Source organism: Monodelphis domestica, chromosome 5 (assembly GCF_027887165.1).
Source record: "Monodelphis domestica isolate mMonDom1 chromosome 5, mMonDom1.pri, whole genome shotgun sequence".
Taxonomy (NCBI): Eukaryota; Metazoa; Chordata; class Mammalia; order Didelphimorphia; family Didelphidae; genus Monodelphis; species Monodelphis domestica.
Window position 1 is genome coordinate 307,619,835 of NC_077231.1, and position 18,264 is coordinate 307,638,098.

General features: G+C 44.1%; 1 protein-coding gene across 18 annotated transcripts in view; it reads right to left on the bottom strand.

The window, feature by feature from the left end:
- WIPF3 (WAS/WASL interacting protein family member 3) overlaps positions 1-18,264 on the bottom strand; it is a 77,382-nt gene that overhangs the window by 49,551 nt on the left and 9,567 nt on the right. Inside the window, exon 1 of one of the 18 annotated variants that reach the window (XM_056800414.1) lies at positions 14,038-14,216. The exons of 15 other annotated variants lie outside the window; for them this stretch is intronic. The gene's annotated coding sequence lies outside the window, so the exon portion shown is untranslated. Of the gene's footprint in view, positions 1-14,033; positions 14,217-18,264 lie in introns of those variants that run through there. 2 more of the 18 variants (XM_056800412.1, XM_056800423.1) reach the window with 2 other exon arrangements.

An 18,264-nucleotide genomic window follows, 5' to 3' on the forward strand; every position in this document is an offset into this window, starting at 1 on the left:
CCCCGGCCCAAAGGTCCTTGTCAGGATCAAATAGCCATAAAGTGGACCGTCAAGCTTACAGCACTTGCACGTATCATTATTATTATGTCTTACAATTGGAAGAATAATTTGCCAATATTATTTTTGTTTAATCTTTCCAATAGCCCATGAAATAAGTGTTACAAAGCATTATTAGGCCCATTTAACCAACAGTCAGGATCCCAAACCAGGTCTTGCCAGTTCTAAAGGCAGTGTTGCCCAGTGGGAAGAGCACTGATGAAGGTGAAGGACCTGGTGTCAATCCTGGGTCTGCCACTTGCTATCTATAGTGCTCCTTGGAGGAGATGATGACCTCCTGACAGAATCACCCCAAACTTGAAAGTTCTCAAGAGCCATGTTTGGCTGGCCAGAAGAGCTTGTCATTCCCACATTGCCTGCTATGGAATAAAAGCCATGAAATGAACTTAAGGATGGAGAATCAGTGCTTCTGCAGGTCCCACATGAGGTATCAAGGCACAGTGAAAAGATCTGGGTTTGAATCCTACCTCATGCCCTTGTCATCCATATGACTATGGATTTTGTCCCTGGACTCAGCTGGATTCAATAAGGGGGCCATTCCTAGGATCAGACCTCCCCACCATTATCCCAAGGGACTTCTTTACCTTGGCCAATGCCCCCTGGCCCTCCTGCCTCTTTATAGGACTCTCCTGACCCATACGTCTACCTGATTCTGCCTACCATGAGTGGACCTCCTGGTTTCACAGGAGGTAACATCACCTGCCATGAAGTTGGACTCTGAACAGTCTCACCTGTTCCCTAAAGAGACCTCCAGCTCCAACCACTGATACTCTTCCTGAGCTCATTCCTCAATGGTCAGCATCCTCCAATCCCTTATACAGGGGGGGCGAGTGGGGCCAAATCTCTAGCTGCTGATGTACAAACATCACTGCCATTTTCCCACCTACCTCAACCACCTTTCTCTACTACCATCCCTCCTCCTTTGGGATTCATTCAAATCAAATGCTGGTGGTTCTTATCTATTGATGTCCAGGCATTCTCCTTCCTTCCTGAATGAGTTCAGTGCCTGGCTCACAGGTTTCATCTCCACTTCAACTCCTGCCTCATTCTAAGGGATTTCGTCATCCATACTCCTCCTCCCTCAAATAATCTAACGTCCTAGTTCTTCCTTCTACTCATTTCCCAAGACCAGTATTCCTCCAGCCCACCTCAGCTACACGTGGAAACGGTTATGGCCAGAGTCTTGTCATCATCCACAAGTTTCCTGCTGCCATGTTTGTGTACTTCAAAAATCCTTTATCTGATCACACTATTTTGTCATTCTCTTTTTCCCAGTGCCTGACAACGCTTAACCTATTCTTTGTCTTCACCATGACCTCTGATCTTCCACTTCTTGGATTTCCCCCAGGCTTTTCTCATCTCCTTTATCCATCTTGACCTCTTGGTGAACCAGTTCCTCTCTTCTTGAATCCATTATCCCCTTGTGCTATCACCCATCATGACTTGCTGAACCTCAACCTTGGATTTCTTCCACCATCACCTCCTTCACTACTCATCATGTGCAGAGACAGAGGAAGACACAAAATTGTGGATTGGCTCCACTTAAAATTTATGTTATGGGACAGCTAGTTGGCTCAGTGGATAGAGTCAAGCCCAGAGTTGGGAGGTCCTGGGTTCAAATCTTACCTTAAATATGTCCTAGCTGTGTGACTCTGGACAAATCATTTAACCCCCATTGCCTATCCCTTACCACTCTCATACCTTGGAACCAATACTAAGTATTGATTCTAAGACTATATAATCTCAACCATAGGCTCACTAGGGTGATTCTTCATAGGCAAAGCAACCCTTTTACTACTCCCTAATCAATTCACTGTTCCACAAGAGCTATTCTAAACCTGTGCATCCCTTCCGAGATCTTCCAAGGCACCCCACCCCATACAGTTGAGAATTTTGCCTTATAAATTACACCCCCCCCAAAAAAACAATTCTGAAAACTCCCTCTTCTCTCCTCCTCCCCTCGCATCATTCAGAATTCTTTCTCCATAATCACCTCCTTCACACCCGTTGCAAGTGGCCTTTCTCCTTACTAAGGTAAACCTTTCTCCATGTACCCTGACTCCATTTCACCTTCATTTCCAGTGGGATGACGCTTCCATCGTCTCCATTCTCTCACTAGTCTTTAATCTCTTCCTATCACCTGCCTCTGACTCTTTTGCTTAGAAATACACTCCTGTCGCCTTTAAACCCTTAAGAAAATCTTGTTTGAACTGGTCACTCCTGCTAGCTACCACCCTCCAGGCTCCTGCTCTTCTTGGCTAAGCTCCTTGAGAATGCTGCCCACACGAGTTACTTCTACTTCCTTTCCTGTCACTCACTGGACTGTAAAGCCTCCGTAATATGGCTTCCCACCAGTCTGTCTTTGGCCAGGATGTTCCTCTCCTCATCTCTGCCTCTGAGAATCCTTCACCACCCAGTCCGTGGACCACCTCCTATTGGGAGTCTTTCCTAGGCCTCCCAGTGAGTGTCCTCCACAGATGCCTTTGATATCAATTTATGTGCAGATGTGTTGTATTGCTCTGGGGAAATACAAGCAACTGGAGAGCAGCCACTGCCTTGTCTTGTCTTTGTATCCCCAGCACGTAGTACGTGTTTCATGAATGAATCAATAAGCAAGTGAAGGGATTTGGCTCCTTGCTTCCCTTTGGCCACTCTGAGGCCAGGACAAGGGATGTGTTTTAGGTTTCCCATCTGGACTATCCCGGTAGACTCGGAATATGTCTTAAGCGCTTTGAGCTCTGCACAGTGTAGGAATAATGTGATACGGCACTTTGGACCCAGAGCACTCCCTCAGCATGCGAACTGGACCTCCAGGCAGGGTCTAATGATGACAGCGTCACTCTCTGCTCTTCAGAGATGCAACCAAGGAGTTCAGAAAGGATGGGGGATCCCCATGCTGGAGACGCCACAAGGCAGGCCTGGTGGCAGCAGACCTGGGCACCTTGTCTGATGCTGATGCCAGCTCTTATGCTGGCAAAGAGGGCTGCAAATCCTAGAACCTCAGAAACTACCTCCTCTAATTTGTCTTTAAACAGAGATTGGCTCAACAAGTGGATATCATGCCTTGGATCAAAGACTTCCACCAAGAAAATAAAAACAAACAACTACCCCTACCAGGCTGAGCCATTCTTCTTGGGCAGCTCAAAATATTGGGAAGACTGCCCTGTCATCAGGTTTGTACCCATCGATCTCCATTCCACTTCCTGCAGCCCAGAAGAATGAGCCAAATGATGCTTTCATATATATGGCGGCCCTTCCAATATTCTGAGACCAAGTGCTCTCTTAATTCCTTTCTCTCCAGGCTAAATGTGTCCAGTTCATTCCATTGATATTGTATGGCATGATCTCAAGTCCTTTACTAACCCGGTCACTTTTCTTTTTATTTATTTATTTAATTAATTAGAATATTTCTCCGAGGTTACATGATTTGTATTCTTTCCCTCCCCTCCTCTCATAGCCAATAAGCAATTCAATTGGGTTTTACATGTATCGTTGATCCAGCTGGTCTCTTTTAAGACACTCATCAGTTTAGCAAGGTCCTTCCTCAAAAGTGGTCTTCAGAATTGAACATAAGAACCCAGGAGTGGTCTGATGGTGCAGAGCACCCAGGACCATCACTGCCTGCCCTTGCCTGACCTGGACACCATGCCTCTCAAAGTTACCCAAGATTCCAGTGGCTTTCTTGCTGTCATATGGCACTGTCTACTTGTCTTGAGCTTATGGTCCACCCAGATGGCCAGATCTTTTCCCAACAATTTTTCTTTCATAATCATGAGGTAGTGAGTGTGATGGAAGGGGCTAGATGACATTGTACTCATACTGCAGGAGATTAAAAAAAAATATATATATAGACTTATTTTATGGCCCTAGAAAAGCTTATAATCGAATTAGAGAGATAAGAAAGCCATATAAAGCAGCTACAGAAAGGGTTAATGCAATTTTTTTCTGGTTCATTCTCCTTGGCCTTCTATTCCCTCCTGCCTTGACAGCCCCGAGCTAGACTGGGGACTTCAAGCATGCTGACTTGCTGAAATTGCACCAAATTATTTTTCATGTTTCATTGTTAGAGGCTCTTTTTATATACAGACATTGCTTGATGGCTTTTTATATTCAGTCTTTAAGGGGCATATCTGGCAATTAAGTAATTATCTGCAGAAGTATTTATTAAAATTTGACAGATCAGAATAGGGGGCATCAGCTAGACCCAGGCTGTACCCATTAGCTCTTTGTGGCTTCCCGCCCACAGTATTAAAATGTGCATTTTCTGGAAATGGTTCATAATGTAGAGAAAAGGAAGATTGGGGAAGGCTTTCGTTCTCTCTCAGCTTATAGTTTTCTGACATTTGCAGGATCAGTGACTTTGTAAGCATGGGTCCTTTGGCCACCAATACAGGTTGTAATCCTGCTACACTTTTGAAGATTTTCTTCATGGATTACTTTGGCCAAAAGAAAAAGAAGAAAGGAAAGAGAAAGAAAAAAAGAGGAAGGCAGGAATGAAGGGAAGAAAGAAAGAAAGAAAGAAAGAAAGAAAGAAAGAAAGAAAGAAAGAAAGAAAGAAAGAAAGAAAGAAAGAAAGAAAGAAAGAAAGAAAGAAAGAAAGAAAGAAAGAAAGAAAGAAAGAAAGAAAGAAAGAAAGAAAGAAAGAAAGAAAGAAAGAAAGAAAGAAAGAAAGAGAGAAAGAAAGAGAGAGAGAGAAAGAAAGAGAGAAAGAAAGAGAGAAAGAGAGAAAGAAAGAGAGAGAGAAATCCAGCTGGTGGCAGATGGTCTGGTGATGTGCCTCTAGATCAGAGATTCAATCTGGGGTCTCTGAACTTGGATTTTTTTTTAATTGATAACTATTTCAACATATTTCATTTCCTTTGTAACTCTGTATTTTCCTTAATACACAACATTCTTCTGAGAAAAGGAAGCTCTCCTAGACTGCCAAAGGGGTCCATCGCACACAGTTTTAGGTAGATTAAGACCCCTCTTATAGGTGATGGATAGGGCTGGGGTTGGATTAAAGAGACACAAGACTGGGTCTCCTGAAGCCCAGTCAGGAGGGAAGTTTGGGCCAGTGCTTGCACTCCACTGGTAACATTTTCTAGAACCCAGGGTCCCCTCCATGGAACGGTGAGGTCAGTGGCACAGTCACTTAGCTTCTGGTACAAATACATGTAACAATTTAGAAAAATAAAATCCTAGGACCAGGCACTCCATACTTGCCTCTGCCTCTACTGCCCAGTGGTACCCTAGTAGAGCAGAAAGCCCACTGGGTCCTGGGTTCAAATGCTCCCTCACAGGAACTTCCTAGCTATGTTGCCTTGGGTAAATAATTTAACTTTTTCAGGCTTCAATTTCGTCATCTGAAAAATGGGGAGATTGGGCTAGATGGCTACAATCCTACAAAGCTTCTCTTGATAAAGCTTCTCTTGATACCCCCAATTGCTACCAGGTGACAGTACAGTGGATAGTCTCAGGAAGATGTGAGTTCAAATTCCATCTCAGATACTTAGTATATATCATTCAGCCTCTCAGTCTCAGTTTTCTCATCTGTAAAATGGGGATAGTAAGAACCCTTATATCACAGAGGTTGCTATAAGGATCGAATAAGACAATATTAGCAAAGAATTTTGCAAACCTTAAAATTCTTTATAAATGCTAACTATTATTGCCCTTCTGGGCATTCCTTTGTTGATATTTTAGATTTTATTTTCTATATATGTGTTGTTTACTCTCAATAGACTACAAGCTTCTTGAAGGCTCATCTCTGGCTTTGTGCCTCCCGTGTCTCATACTATTAGGCTAGTTGTACAACCAATGCTTCTGGCAAGAAGGAAGGAATCACAGATGAAAGGCTTAGCACTAAGAGGGACACGACAGGCTCCCAAACAATACCATCCATTTTATGGGAGGAAAACCCAAGATCCAGTGAGGCTAAGATCTCCTCGTACCAAAGGATGGATCTGGATTTGAATCCAGGTCCTTAGGCTCCAAATTCAGCTCTCTTTCTCCCTTGCCCCACCAGCACTGAAGAGAAAGAGCAGCATCTTCCCAGACCAGCTCTCTCTATCTCTTCCTAACTGGCTGCAGACTCTTCATTCTACATGTCCATTAGCTTTTATAGAGCAAATACTGACTATGTGCCTCCTAGGGGCAGGAAATAATCATAACGATTGACTATCGCTTATGTTTAAGTATCTAAGGTTTGCAAAACCCTACGCCTGCCTTGTTCCATGAGCCTGACCACAACCCTAACTGGGAGGTACTAGGATTAGTCCCATTTTACAGATGAAAAAGTGGAGACTGAGAACAGGGAAAAACAACTTCCAGGATTGCACAGCTCCTGAGTGTCTGAGACAGGATTTGAACTCAGGTCCTCCAGCATTAAATTACACAGCCAAATAGGGCATGAATGACCTTGTCTGAGGATCTTAAAATCTGGTTGTGGAGAGAAGACAAACAGGCAGTCAGCCTGAATACATTTAAAACGACTTTTGGAGCATTCTGCACAATACAAGGGGAGAGACTCATGATACTCGCTCATGGTTAGACTTTGGGCTTTTGGAAGAAAGTCCTCGTGACCTGAAGGCCGTCTGTCCGGTCAGCCACTGACCTAAGCAACAGAACTGGAGGGAGAGAGGCAGGCAGTGACCGGCAGAAGAAAGAAAAACTAAATTTAGAATCAGTGCAAATTAGAACTCGAATTCAAATTTCAGCGGCACTCCTTCCTATCTGTGTGACTTGGTGGAAGTCCTGGTCCCTCCCTGGGCCTCAGTTTCTCCATCTATAAAATGGGGATGAAACAGCCTCAGAGATCCTTTTCCAGCTCTAAGCCTGGGCTCCTCTCATGGGTGCTCACGAGTAAGCTGGGCTGCCTTTGGGAGACTGCCGAGCCTCGAATTAGAAGGCTGCACTTTGTACCAGTGGAGGAGTCAGCACCTGGGGAGGCCATAGATCCATGGCAGTCATGATATGATTTGGTTTTAAACCCCATTCACTCCACAAACATCGATTAAGTGACTACCAAGTGCCTCAAGCTGGGCTCAGTGCTGGAGATACCGAGAAAGGGAGAAACAGGATCCCAGCCTTCAAGGAAACACATTCTGATGGGAGAGATGGAGTGGAAAAACAAGATGGAACCAGGTGTCCCAAAAGTCTTGGTGCTGTTTTAAGCTTAAGAAGCTCCTTTCCATAGGCAAAGAATAACAAAGAAGAGGCCTGGGGTGTGAAACCAGGAACTTCTTGTCACGGCACAGAATTTATTTTTTCCCTTGTTTAATTAGAATTTAAAGTGAAGGGCCCACACTCCCCTTGTCTGCAAGGGTTGGGGAGTTGTATTTCAATATACCTGGCTTCCTTTGTCCTCCCCAATATTCCATTTTAAGTATTTTATTTATTATTTTCATTTTCATTTAATATAATTTATCATTATTTAGAATTTATATTTTATATATATTTATGTGTACATATAAATTGAACATAATTTTATTAATATATTAATATCAATAATCAATAATCGATTATATTAATTTAGATTTTATTTATATAATATACTTATATGATATAATCTATTAATAATGATAAATAAATAATAAATTTTAATAAGTTAAACATAAATTTTTAAAATTTAATATAATTTTTCATTGTTTAGAATTTCTATTTTATATCTATATATTTATAAATCTTTATAATTTAATATAATTTATCATTGTTCTTTATTTTAAACCATTCTTTGAAGAAGTGGTCCAGTAGGCTTGACCAGTCAAAGGCATCCAGGATAAGAACCCTTTTCTAGACAGAGTAGGTTCTCCTCCACTGGAGGCTTTTAAGCAAAAGGATCATAGAGGGGGCATCTGGGTGGCTCAGTGGATGGAGAGTTGGGCCTAGAGAGGGGAGGTCCTGGGTTCAAATCTGGCCTCAAACACTTCCTAGCTGTGTGACTCTGGGCAAGTCACTTAACCCCTATTGCCTAGTTCTTACTCCTCTTCTGCCTTGGAACCAATACACAGTATTGATTGTAAGGCAGAAAGTAAAAGTTAAAAAAAAAAGGATCATAGGGCTCAGATATAGAGTGGAAAGGGGCCTTAGATTCATTTAGTCCAAGCCCCTCGTTTACAGATGAAGAACCTGAAGGACGAGGAAGGTAAGTGACTTGCCCAGGGTCACACAGGTCTGAACCCAGAACCTCTGACTCCAAAGCCAGCATGCATTCTACTGAACCATACTATACTTCATGAAGAGCTGGCTGACCACTTGGGGGGATACTGTAGAAGGGCTTCCTGTTCATGCACCGGACCTCTGGCCTCTAATGTCCAGAAGGGTCTCTGCCATCTCTGATGCTGTGATTCTATGCAAAAAAGTTAGAAAGGAAAGTCTGGGCCAGATCATGGTGAGCTTCCCACAATGAATGGTAGGTGGCTTGTTTCCCTGCATGCAATACTCTGGAACAGGCTATGGAAAGCAGCCAGCACTCCCTTTACTTCTCCTGGGTTCAAAGGATGGAGCAGCAGAGTCCTCTGCCCTTTGAAGCTTGGGAGCACAGACCTGGAGCTGGAAAGGGGCGCTGAGACCATGGGTCCATCCAACTGCCAGCTTTTTCTTTTTAAACCCTCATCTTCTGTCTTAGAGTCAAAACTGTGTATTGGTTTTTGGCAGGAGAGTGGCAAGGGCTGGACAATGGGGGTGAAGTGACTTGCCCAGGGTCACACAGCTAGGAAGTATCTGAGGTCAGATTTGAATCCAGGACCTCCCATCTCTAGGTCTGACTCTCAATCCACTGAGCCCCCCAGCTGCCCCCTCAACTCCCATCTTAAGATCAAATCAGATCTACAGCTTCTGTTTTTGTCCCATTCCCGTTTCCCAGTGTAAGCCTCTATCCTCCCCTCAGATGAGCTATCTGTAAATGCCTGGCACACAGAAGGTACTTAATAAATGTGTTTCTTCTTCTCCTTCCCATCCCAGAGAGTCATTCTTCATTCCAAAGAATAAAAAAGAGGGGGGAGGGTTGGCAAGGCTTAAGTCCCTTTTTTTACAGGCAGAGAAACTGAGGCCATAAAGGGGAAGTGACCCATCCTAGGGCAAACGATGGGAGGCCTGGGATTTTAATGAATACCCTAGAACTCCATTCTCTATTGCCTCCCCTAAGGGTTTAAAATATTTTATGTGTGTGTAAGAAAAAATCTAAATAAATATATAAATAAATGTGTATAGAAACGTGTTTAAATAAATATGTCTCTAATACATGCATAAGTGTAGGGTTAACCGTTTATGTGTATACATATATGTAAAGACACAAATGTGTCCACCTAACACGCTATGTTACATGCAGATGATATACAGCAGCCGCCTGATGCACATCTCTGCATTCAGCATCCTTGGCCTCGAGTTGGAAGAGGACTGAGACGAGATGCTGTTCATCCCCTCATCCGCCCCTCTGGGTACCTCTGTAGGGGGAAGGCTGTGGAGGAAGGGGGCACAGGGGCCAGGGGGGAGGGGCTGGCGCTCAGAAGGAACGGCAGGCATGGGGGGGGGGGGGGGCTCTCACCAGCGGTCACCGGCTCTGCCAGAAGCCCCTGGGCTCATCCTCTACCAGCCCCAGCAGAAGACAGATGGGAGACCCCAGATGGCCCAATGACGCCCTCCACGGGTGACGGCACACGAAAGTCCTTCCAGGTGAGGAAGGGAGCTCTGCTGCCGACGCTGAGCTGGCAGAGAGCCCACCCGGCCAACGGCTCCCCTCCAGACAATCTGCCCGTACCCGGCGGGGGAGCCAGACCTGGACGGCACCCAAGTGGGCTCCGGAATACCAGCGTATGGATGAAAGAAGGTCCTTTGGCCCTGGGCTTAGACAGCGAGCCAGTCTCTAGTGCAAATGCTCCAGAGCTGGTCGGCCGGAAAGCCTCCCTCAGGGAGTGGGCGCTAAAGATGCCCAGCAACGAGGTTCCGCGCCGCCCCTATGCGATTTCCCCTTTGCCGGGCTTTTCCTAAGAAGGGATTCTCAGCCCGGCCATTCCCTTTAAGGGCTACGACCGGCCCTGGTTCTCAGGGCTCAAGAACTGGCAGCCTCTGGGCTCCTCTGGATTGATGCCTGAGGCTCTGCCCTGTAGGCCCTGGAGGGATCGGCCTTAGCTTAGCCGGGGAGCCATCCCTGAAACATCCACCCCGCCGGGCAAGTGCGCAGGGGAAGTCAAAAGGGCTCTCGGACACGCAGGGAAGTCTCCGAGCATCTCCGGACCCAAATCAAGAGCCTCCATCCCTGCCTTCCTTCTCCTCAGAATGCCCCGATGGCTGCTCTTTCCTGTCAGGGATCAATAATCAGCAATGAATGGGTACGCAGGGGCAGAGGGGCTGCTGGTGCAAAGCGCTGACCGGCGCCATTAACACCAATCTCACTCTACCCAATCCTTCCACTTAATCCTCTTCTGAGAGTCAAAAGAGAAGTTTATAATGTGGTTCCATTTGATTTAATTCCACCAATATTTATTAAGAATCTACTTTGGGGGAGGGGGGGGCTGCAGCCGGGTGTCTTGGTGGATAGAGAGAATAAAACTGGAGGACAAGAAGGACCTGGATTCAAATGTACCTCAGATACTTCCTGTGTGACCCTGGGCAAGTCACTTAACTCCAACTGTCTAGCCCTTACAGCTCTTCTGCTTTAGATAATCAGTTCAAATTCTAACACTGAAGGTAAAGGTTGTTTGTTTTTTAAATGAAGGGGCTAGAATAGATGTCCTCTATGGTCTAAAGGCATAATTCTATGATCCCACTCCAACACCTAGGACATAGGTCTTTAGACTTTATAAATAAATGCCCTTTAAATTGAATGCAATGCACTTGAGAATGTATTTGACAATCCCAAAGTGCACTGCAGACTTCTCAGGGTCCTATCAATGGGAAACTGAATATATTGAAATATTATCCATTTTTTAAAAAAATCCAAGTACAGAGACCCCAAGTTAAGAGTCCCTGATCTAGAGGCTCATCACCACTGTCTGACACTAGCTGGGCTTCTTTCCTTTCTTTTCTCTCTCTCTCTCTCTCTCTCTCTCTCTCTCTCTCTCTCTCTCTCTCTCTCTCTCTCTCTCTCTCTCTCTCTCTCCTCTTCTCCCTCCCTCCCTTCCTTTCTTCCTTTCTTCCTTCATTCCCTTTTCTTTCTCTGTCTTTTTCTTTCTCCTTGCTGAGACTAGATAACATCTTGCCATCAAGGGGATGTGAGTACAAAGAGATGGCCCCTTCCACCTCTGCGGTTCCATGATTCTGTGAATTCCTGCTGACTTCTCTCATTCTGGCCAAGTCAAGGCAGGTAGCTGCTGGAGCAAAATCAACTCTTCCCTCCCCTTTTCCTCCCCAGCATCTCCTAAGTCAATTATCCACTTGAAAGGATTAGTGGTGTCCTTTCACTGTGGATTCAGGAACAAACAAATACCTTAACCACAATCTCAAGCAATGACTGCTCAGTCTCACCTCCCCATAAGCTCCCAGATTGGATCCTTTTACAAAACCAAGAAAGAAAAGCAAAGGCACTGTCAGTCCAGCCTATGAGGTCTGGGTTTTACATAGTGGAAATAGGAAACACAGAGAAATCTATGATCTCAATAAAGTCTGTCCAGTAGAGATCTTTCTGGGCACATGTAGAGAGGCTCATGAAACGGAAAGAAGAACGTCTCCCCCTTTTTGGCCCTCAAGAGAGATCCATTTACTAAAATGAGCATATGATTTTAGTCATATTTCTCCAGCTGGACCAGCATTCTAGAAAAGTGTGATGTGAATCCAATTAGTGTAAATAAAATGATGTGCTCAGTCCATACATGAGGAGAGCTTGGTGTTTAAGAGATACGAGTTACCATAGAGGCAATATGATGCTCTATAGAGCTGGAGAACAGACCAGCTCCAACCGCCTGAACTTTCTAAAGCGTTTCCCCACATTACCCCCATTGGTCCTCTTTGGTACCAGTACAATCTGGAGAAGAAACAGACAGAGCTAGAGACCTCACACTGGCCAGAACACCCTTGGTTAAGTTCTATCCTTATTTGAAAGCTGTTGTGGCTCCTTTTTTTTTCTTTTTCCAACATCCCTGAGCTCAGGAGCCCAGGGGCTGCCTCTGGGCATGGGATCCACTTCTCTGCCTTCTCCTCCTGCCTCTTCCTTCGCCCTCTCTTCCTGCCTAATCTCCTGATCTTGGGCTCAGCTTTCCTCCCCGCTCCGGATGCCAGACTTCCTGTGCCTGGTGGATTCTCTCCTCTTCCCCCACTCTATTTACATGGGGATACTATCTCTCATTTCCTGCCTGTACCTCAGGACTTCAGCCACCTGTGATCGTATCCCTGTGCAAACTCCCACCTCCAACAAAGGCTGCCACTCCTCCCTCAGGGCTTCTGAGAAGTTCTTTGAGACCAGTTACAATTCTCTTATCAGATGCTTACAGACCTATAGCTATGAGGGACCTTACAGGCCATCTAATTCAACCCCCTCATTTTGTAGAATAGTCTCCAGGTCCAGAGAGATGAAGCAACTTGCACAAAGTCACATGGCTACCTCAGGTAGGATTTGAACCCAGATTCTCTGATTCTCAGTACATAGACTTTCCCCTGTAAGGCTTTGAATAATGGGACAAATAGAGTAGGTTTTAAAAGTTTGAACTGTAGACTGCTAAGATTGGAGGAAACAACAGAGAGTGGAAGACAGTGTGGAAGAACTGGAATGGTTTTAGAATCCCTCTGACACTGAGTACCTTCGTGACTTTGAGTCTCAGCTTCTTCAACCATAAAGTGAGGGGCTTAGATTGGCTGATTTCTGAGGTCTTACCCCTTAGATCCAACCCCAGTGATGCTAAGACAGCCTAGCCACATGCCCAGAGACTCAGCAGCTCAATGGACATTTCTCACCTATTGAGACTCTCCAAGGCCATTTAAAAGTGACATTGGAGTCACCATCTGCATCGATGGAGGATAAACTCATTCCAATAAACTACAGAAACAATTTCCTGAAGTATCCTATTATGGCATAAACATCTTATAGTTGTCTTTGTTTTTTCTCTTTGTCTTCCTATTGTAAGTTAAATGATGGCCACTGAAACAAGTTATCTGTTTGTTCCTGGCTATTGATCACTAAACGATATTTGGAAAGCTTCATCCTCTACATTTGGCAAGAGTCACAGAAGACTAATGTATCATAAGAATGAAAAGAGATTCAATATATTAATATTATATTACATAGTTATGTAATATACAATAATAAAATATAGTATAATTACACATAATACAGAATATAAGTATATATAATATATAACATTATAGATAAATTAATAATTGCTAACATTTACATTGTGCTTTAGGCTTTACAAAAGGATTTACCTTATTTTATCTTATCTGAGTTTCATGACAATCCTATAGGGTTTTTCCAGTTTAATATTTCCAGTTCTTATTAAATTATAATTAACATTATCATCCCCATTTTATAGATGAGGAAATTGTGGCACAGAGTACTGATTTTTTGCAGGGTCAGCCCACTGAGACAGGATTTGAGCTTAGGTCGTCTTGCCTCTAACTGTAGCATTCTGTACATTATGCCCTCTCATCCAAATCCTTCTAGAGCAGCCTCAGCAGCAAAGTAGAGTGCTGAGCCTGGAATCAGGAAGACTGGAGTTCAAATCCAGACTCAGACACTTACTAGCTGTGTGACCCTGGGTAAGTTTTCTCAACTGGAAAAAGAGCTGGAGAAGGACATGGTGAACTTCTCCAGTATCTTTGACAAGGAAACCTCCAAATGAGGTCATGAAGAGTCAGACATGACTCAAAAATGACTAAATAAACAACCAGCTCCTTCTCAGGCTTGGAAATAGAACCCAGATCTCCCAACATCAATCTAGCAACCCTCCCAGTATCCACGCTGTTTCCTGAAGCCAGTATGCCCAGAGACTCCAAGATGCTAGTAGAGCACTGGGCATCTCCAAGTGTTCACAGACATCCCCCCACCTGGAGCCCCTAATGGTTACCTACTGAAGACGACAGGAAGGTCCTCACTCATCCATCACCATTTTGAAATGCTCAAGACAGAGTCCTGGAATGACGGGTGCCAGAGATAGATAAACAAATCTCAGAATGATGCCACATTAGCTCTGCAGAGGACCATGGGAACTAACTCTGGGCCAGCTCCCTCCTCTCTACAGATAAGAAAGCCCAGGGCCACAGAAGTAAGAATGATTAGCCCAAGGACCCGTAGCTAGTTTCACTGTTGATAAGACAACAGCTCAGACCTCCAGACTCCCACCACATTGCTCTGCCTCTTCCCATATACTCTCAGGACTTGCAGAACACTTTGTTCTACTGATTATAAAAGAAGCAGAAATATTAAATTAGAAACAAAAATCATACCTAAAATGAAAAAACCATGGTCAGATAAATCTGGAGGAGGAAGAGAACCAGCAGCAAAGATAAGCACAGTACTGATGATAATAATGATGTGAATGCCTGATGTGGGTACAAAGGGATGTCTACACAGGCTCTCAGTGGATGCTCACTGCCTTTCTGAGTGGTGGAAGCTATTGGGCATTATTATGTCCACTTTATGTTTGGGGAAACTGAGGCCCAGGAATGTCAGTCAGACTGTCAGCAAGCATCTACTATGTTCCATCATTAAAGAAAAGAAAGAAGAAAATGAAGTCACACAGGAAGTAATGATGGCCAGAATTCAAACCCAAGTCTTCCAACTCCAAATCCAAGGCTCAGTTCACATACCAAAATGCCTTATTTCTATTCTTATTCCTATTTTATTCCTTTTTTAAAAATCCATCTAAAATACTTATATTTCTAATAATTATTTCTCTTAACATTATATACACTAACTGAAATATTGTGGAATGACCCAATGTGATAGACTTTGCTATTAGCAACAATGCAACGATTCAGGACAATTCGGAGAGACTTAGGAAAAAGAATGCTCTCCACCTCCAGAGAAAGAACCGTGGGAGCAGAAATGCAGATGAAAACGTGTGATTTATCCCTTGCTTATCTGGGCATAGGATTAGGGGTTTTAAAAGATTATTCACTTACAAAAAGGAATCATATGGAAATAAAAAATAGTAATCCTTTTTCTTAAACGTAAATGCAAATGATGTCTTAGCCTCTTGGGAGACAGGAGAGGGACATTCAACTCCTAACTCTGATACTACCTGTGTGTGAGGTCAAGCTAGTCCTCTCAACTCCCTGGACCTCAGTTTCCTCATATGTAAAAGGAGTAGGTTGGACCAGTGGCTTCTGAGGTCCCTCCCCAGCTCCAGACCTGGGATCCCTTTACCCAAGGAAGAGCTGCGGGAGCCATTCTTCACAGTATTAGAAGCCAATGATAGAATGTGTACGGTGGCATCGCCAAGGGCCTGCTGAAGCTGCTGATGCGGGGGCAGCCCCCCACGAGGGCCACGTGTCTGAGCAAGAAGAACACAACGTCTGGGGGGGGGAGCGAGGCTCTCCTCAAAGGGAACGCACAACTGGAAGCCTTTTAAGGAACAAATGTCTTAGCCATCAGGCACCAGTTATTGGCAATTTCATTCCATTTGGACTCGATCTGCCCATTATCCAGCCCAAATCGCCCAGGCTGGGGGAGGAGACCGTTTTACCACAAGAGAGTAGAGATGAATTTGTCTAAATGTACAAAGTCAAAATGGCTTTCTGGTCCCCCACTGGCCATCACCCACCAGGACTCCAGACGGTGACTGGGGGCTAGTTTTAGCAAGTCTGAAAGCAAGCTGGACTTAGGGGAGAAATTCCAAAGAGATGAGAGAGATGAGCATCATTTGAAATCATGTGAGCAGGCAGCCCCAGGATGCTGGAGGCAGGCTCAGACCATGCAGAGGGCATCCCCGCAGTCTGTTCAGAATTGGAGCCCTTCCACATCTGAATGGTCACATGGCTTCTTTGGGTTATTGTGGCCAAGAACTGACATCATGCTGAGTGACCCAGCCTATGAGGAGGAGCCCCTCCAAATGCAGGGAGGATGATCCATGGAGGGTGGATGCACGCTCTGTCACCAGGAGCTTTTCCTACTTGGTAAAAAGTTGTGAGGACATTCTGAAGCACCAGAGAAGGGTTCCAGTAGAACCATGGACTTCTCTGGGTGGTGTTGTAGTTGGAGCACTGGGACAGGAGTCGGGCAGGCATGAGTTCAAATCCAACCTCAGACATTTACTAGCTGTGTGACCCTAGGCAAGTCACTTCACCCTGCTTGTCTCAGTTTCCTTATCTCTAAAATGAATAACATAGAAATAGGATTTGAGTGATAATATATGCATAACCCAGTGGAATTGCTTATCAGCACTGGAAGAGGGGAGGGAGAGAACATGAGTCGTGTAACCTTAGAAAAATACTTAAAATAAATTTAAAAATAAATAAATAAAATGAGCTGGAGAAGGAAACCATTTCAGTACCTTTGACAAGAAAACTCCAAATGGGATCACAAAAGTTGGGCATGACTAAAAACAGCTAAACAACAAAGTATCAGCTGTTATCATGAAAAAGAATCTTGACAATCACTCCCATGATTACCTTCTTTGTATTTATTTTGTTCCAATACAAATACCTAATAACTGCTTCCTTTAAGAGAAAGTTAGCTCCTTGAGGGCAGGAACTTTGTAAAATTATTTGCTTCTGTTTCCTCATGCCTGTGATTCCATTAGTGCAAGGAGCCCCAGGAGTCACTTTCTCTCCCCATACAGGTCGGTCCCTTCTCTGAAATTTAAGAGTTTTAGAATTGATTTTTGTAAATGACTTGCTCAGGGTCATAGAGCCAATATATATCAGAGTAAGCCTGGAGCCCAGGTCTTCCTGACTCTGGCCGGCTCTCTAGCTACTACAGATGCTAGACTATACAGTTGGTGATTAATAAATGCCTGTCGTTTGCCTGATAGGATTCACGGCAGTCTATCATTTTATGGTTTGCAAAAGCATCTTCTTTTTTCTTGCTACTCTTGGAAGGGAGGAAATGTCAGTCCCTTTTGGAATGCTCATCTTCCTCCAAGGATTAGCTTGTTTCCAAGACTACTTGGAATCCTTCTCTGACTAGCCTTGCATTTGGGGCCCTTTGCCTTATCAAATATTCCTAATATACTCTTTGACTTTGTCTCTCTCCCCTACATACATTCTGAATGAAGTTAACTGTGAAAACGTTTTATTTCCCCAGGAAAAAGTAGCTTCCTGTCTTTGTCTTTGTCTGAATCTCTAACACCTTGTCCAGGAAAGGCATCATATCTGCTTGAATTGAATTGATTTGAATTATTATGCCCATTTTGCAAGTGAGGAAACTGAGGACCACAGATTTGCTTGGAAGTGACTTATCCACAGTCACATAGCTATCAGTTCTTCATTCTAGGAGCCTGCATTTGTACTTCCAGAATCCTGGAACACGTGCAACAGGATAGGGCCAGGAAGAAGATAGCAGATCGAAACCATGGAAATGAAAACTAAGGGAAGGGTTTGGGATTAGTGTTTGTCTCTGTTTTTCTTTCCTTGCCAAGAGAGCTCATATAAGATTCAGGGGAAGCTTGATGAAAGGAAGAATAGCTTTATGGCTGTACCTTTCTTATTGCTAAAACGAGTTTGCCCTTTCTGTGAATCTCTGGAGAAAAGCATATTTGAAAGTAAATGTTTGCAGCAAGATTTATTATATCTTTAAAAATATATGACCTGGAGGCAGCTCAGTAGCTCAGTGGATAGAGAGCCAGGCCCCAAGATAGTCTGTCCTGGGTTCAAATGTGGCCTCAGATACTTCCCAGCTCGGTGACCCTGGGCAAATTAATTAAGCCCAATTCCCAGCCCTTACAGTTCTTCTGCTTTGGACCCAATACTTACTATTGATCCTAAGACAGAAAGTAGGGGTTATAAAAATGTATGAGCTTTGGATTATGCTAGGAAATGAATAAAAGGTCTATACCTTTTTGATGGAGGAAAGCCACTGCTGAACATATACCCCAAGGAGGTCAAAAACTGAAAGAAAGGCTTTGCTATGCCATAACACTCATACAAATACTTTTGTAGTCACCAAGAATTGGAAACAAAATAGATGCCTATCAGTCAAGAAATGGGGCAACAAGTGAAGTATGTAAATGCCATGTTTTCATTTTTGTTTTAAAGCTGGACCGGGTCTCACCATCTTACCTGGGCTGAGAGTGCTGGGGCTAATAAGGGGCTGGGCAGCTAGGTGGCCCAGGGGACAGATGTCTATCCTGGAGCCAG